This window comes from Sinocyclocheilus grahami, unplaced genomic scaffold (genome assembly GCF_001515645.1).
Source record: "Sinocyclocheilus grahami isolate Dianchi unplaced genomic scaffold, SAMN03320097.WGS_v1.1 scaffold1085.1, whole genome shotgun sequence".
NCBI lineage: Eukaryota > Metazoa > Chordata > Actinopteri > Cypriniformes > Cyprinidae > Sinocyclocheilus > Sinocyclocheilus grahami.
In genome coordinates this window covers 203,151-207,665 of record NW_015506264.1, presented here as the reverse complement: position 1 = coordinate 207,665, position 4,515 = coordinate 203,151, and the positions used below count along the sequence as shown (strand labels likewise).

At 33.9% G+C, this 4,515-nt stretch overlaps 1 pseudogene; it reads right to left on the bottom strand.

Moving 5' to 3' along the window:
* LOC107566577 (SH3 domain-containing RING finger protein 3-like) overlaps positions 1-4,515 on the bottom strand; it is a 147,396-nt pseudogene that overhangs the window by 30,201 nt on the left and 112,680 nt on the right.

The window sequence follows — 4,515 nt, the reverse complement described above, 5'->3', positions numbered from 1 at the left end:
AAAGGCCCAAAGTCGCAATTCCGAGAAAAAAGTCTCAAAAACTCACAATTCTGAGAATAAAAGTCTCAAACTCGCAATTCTAAGAATAAAAGTCTCAAACTCACAATTCTGAGAATAAAAGTCTCAAAGTCGCAATTCTGCGAATAAAAGTCTCAAAAACTCTCAATTCTGAGAATAAAAGTCTTTTCTGACAAGAAAAGTCTAAAAAATTGGCACTTCTGAGAAAAAAGTCTTAAAAACTCGCAATTCTAAGAATAAAAGTCTCAAACTCACAATTCTGAGAAAAAAGTCTCAAACTCACAATTCTAAGAATAAAAGTCTCAAACTCACAATTCTAAGAATAAAAGTCTCAAAGTCGCAATTCTGAGAAAAAAGTCTCAAAGTCACAATTCTGAGAAAAAAGTCTCAAAGTCACAATTCTGAGAAAAAAGTCTCAAAGTCACAATTCTGAGAAAAAAGTCTCAAAAACTCGCAATTCTGAGAATAAAAGTCTCAAAGTCGCAATTCTGAGAAAAAAGTCTCAAAGTCACAATTCTGAGAAAAAAGTCTCAAAAACTCGCAATTCTGAGAATAAAAGTCTCAAAGTCGCAATTCTGAGAAAAAAGTCTCAAAGTCACAATTCTGAGAAAAAAGTCTCAAAAACTCGCAATTCTGAGAATAAAAGTCTCAAAGTCACAATTCTAAGAATAAAAGTCTCAAACTTGCTATTCTAAGAAAATAATCTCATTAACTCGCATTCTGAGGTGTAAAGTCAGAACTGTGTGATATGGACTTGAACTATAAAATTGTGTGCAGATGCAGGTGCGTTTTTAACATCTTTAATGACGAGACCTGAGAAGGTTAAACCTCCTCACTGATGAGAATATAGAGGCGCTGCAGTATCTCTGGATGGTTTGAGTAACGCTCACCTGGAGATGGGCGTGACGTAGTTTCCTGGGAAAACTCCAGACGCTCCGGAGCGCAGCGACGTGCCTTTGAACCAGCCGTCCTGGCACTTCTCTATCACGCGGTACATCTCGCCCTTCCGCAGCTCCATCTCATCCGCCTTCTGCGGTTTGTAAGCGTACATAGCCAGATATCTGCAGAAACCAAGAGAGAGATTCACCAGCGAACCGTGTTCCTGAAGGAGTGTGTGTGAGTGTGAGTGTGTGTTCGAGAGTCTGTGTGTGTTTGAGTGTGTGTGTGTGTGTTTGAGTGTGTGTGAGTTTGAGTGTGTGTGTGTGTGTGTGTGTGTGTGTGTGTGTGTGTGAGAGAGAGAGAGAGAGAGAGAGAGACAGTGTGTGTGTGTGTGTGTTTGAGAATGTGTGTGTGTGTGTGTGTGTGTGCGTGTGTTTGAGTGTGTGTGTGTATGTGTTTGAGTGTGTGTGAGAGAGAGAGAGAATGTGTTCTTGTTTATGCTACATTGTGAGGACCAAATGTCCTTACACACGCACACACACACACACACACACACCCCTCACACTCACACTCGATTTTTAGTGCATTGAAATAAAGTATACTACCGCAAAAATATACAGAGGAGTTATATCAGTATATTTCTTAAAAGTGTGCTTTGAATGATTTAAAAATTAGTTCATTGTTAGTACACTTTTATATAGTTATCCTAAGTTTAAATTTGAATTAATTTTATTTAAAATATATTAGTAATGTAATAGTTATAAGTAATTTTTTCCAACTGTGCTACACTTAATATCAATACACTAATTAGCACTAACACTTAAACTGATTTTAAGTGTAGTCAGTGTTTTATAATTGCATCGCTTAAAGTGTGCTACGATAAAATTTTAGTGGATTTTTATAAATAGTATCACTAAGTTCTATTTGGAATTTCATGACAAATACAGTAGAAATGTATTACTAATGTAAAACCCTATAGGTTTCTGTGCTTAGGCTGCTATAAATGCACATGATTGGATTATTAATTTATATGTGTTTAGAAGCGTACCAAAATTCACAATTTAACAGTAAGTATACTTTTAGCATAAGGTACTTGAAGTGCTATATTTTTACTGTAGAAGAAAGTGCTACTAATGACATAGTAATAGTGTACTTGACTGTACTATTTAAAGACATTATAAACTTAGATAAGTATCCTCGGGAACGTTGACAATTACAATACATTTTAAATTGATTATTTAATCTATAAAACACGTGGGCAATACATTATAAATACATTTGGTATATATTCATTATATATGAATCGTATATTTTAAATAATTAATACGCATATGTTCTGTGTATGATGAGTATATTTAAAAGTGTATGAAAGAAGGTTTCAATTGTACTACAAGTGTACTAAATACTTTTTATTTTTCAGAGAAAGTGTGTTAAAATCACATCTGTGACCCTGGAGCACAAACCCAGTCATAAGCATCAATTTTTTTTAAATTGAGATTTATGCATCATATTTGGCCGAGATACAACTATTTGAAAATCTGGAATCTGAGGGTGCAAAAAAATCTAAATATTGAGAAAATCATCTTTAAAGTTGTTCAGATGAAGTTCTTAGCAATGCATATTACTAATCAAACATTAAGTTTTGATATATTTACGGTAGGACATTTACTAAATATCTTCATGGAACATAATCTTAATATCCTAATGATTTTTGGCATAAAAGAGAAATGTATAATTGTGACCCATACAATGTATTGTTGGCTATTGCTACAAATATCCCCCAGCGACTTAACACTGCTTTTGTGCTGCAGGCTCACATTTTAGTTCATATTCATGGTGTCCCAAAATAGCACAGTTGAGTAACCTTAGATGCTCTTAAGATTATCTTAAGAAGTATTAAAGAATAATTTTTAGTATATTAAGAACAGAAATAGAACACTTTATGGAAGTGTACCAAGTGTACTGAAATAAAGTGTATTTTACTGCACCTGGGATATTTCAGTACTGGAGTGTGTGGAGCGCTGCATTAAATCATCTGGACTCACATGTTGAGAGGCAGCTGGACTTTAGCGGCGGCGAGCAGCTCTCCGGTTGTTGACGTGACGCGCGGCGGAACTGAAGCTCCTGCGTTTGCTGTGATTGAAGAGTCCTGTGAAGACAAAGGATCAGGACATGATGGAGATTCTGAGTGTGTCACTAATGGGCTCCTGCAGCTGCTGACAGGATGCATTATGGGAGTTGGAAATGCACCTTGGGACTCTACATGATCCGTCTGTTTCACTCAGACAAAACTCCAGAGATTCACCCTCACGGGTTCTCATGTTGACCTTTGACATCCGAACACTAATGGAGCCTAACGCTCTTACTGGGAGCAACCAGCTGAGCCCAGGTCAGAGGTCAAGAGGCCGTATGCAGCTAAAATACCTACTACACTCAATTTGTATATATATACACATAACTCAATAACTCTCTATTTACTCTGAAAATGTGATTTGAATCAGTCAGTCATAATAGTCAAATAGATTAAAAATGTTTCATAAAAGAAGAAAAATACAGCAAAATTTGAGTTCAAATAATCAAGGCATGTTTTCACACTTTTTTCAATATCAATGAGATATTATTATAGCTGTTTTTAATATTTTCAATTAGTTTTTTTTTTTATCTTCCATTTTAATTTAAATTTTTAGTAATTTTTAGTTTTAGTTAACTATAATAACCATAGAAAGAATCATATTTAATCATTTTTATTGATATGCACCAATATAATAGTCATAAACAGCAATATCGACCTACAAATATATCTACTAACGTACTACATAAATAAATACAATGACAAAAACAATGAGTTCAGTGATCATTTTTGAGTAATGGTGTGAATGAATCATTGAATCAGATTCATTTGATTTGACTCATTTGAAATGCACAGATTGAGCTGAATCACATAAATGAACCAAACTTGTTATTAAATCATCTGAACTCTCTCATAGTCATGAGACAAGGACAATTGATGAAACTAGTCTGATCTTCAGTAAGCTTCACGTCGGGCAAATAAAACACTTCAAAATCCTTGCAAGCCAAACACACTTGATCATAAAGTGTCTTCAGTTCTCGTACAGCGATGCTGAAACTGAACTAAATCAACAACACAGACGCGGCTCTCAGAGAATCACATTCACCATCAATCAGCCGCATTCATTTTTCTGGATTCAGTTCTTTTGTTTGCATTTTTCTCGATATCGTTTTAATTGCTTAATTGAATTTTACAACTCAAAAAGCATGAAACTTTTAGCATGAAACACTTTAAGCATGAAACATGAAAATGTAATAACAATTTATTAAAAGATTAACAAAAATTATATTTTAGGGCCCTATGAAATTAACTTTACTTCATCCTATAATTCAGTTTTTCCCATTTTAATTGTTCTTGATTGATTGATTATTTATTTGTTTGTTTATTTTCCACAAATTTTTTTTTTCTTTCTGGATTTACATTTAATACAAATGTATTATGAAAAACATTAAACAATCAATAACAAACATGAACTATTTAATCAATCTTTTAAATCTTTTTAATCAATCTTTCATTATTTACTCATGAGCAGAAACACACACACACAC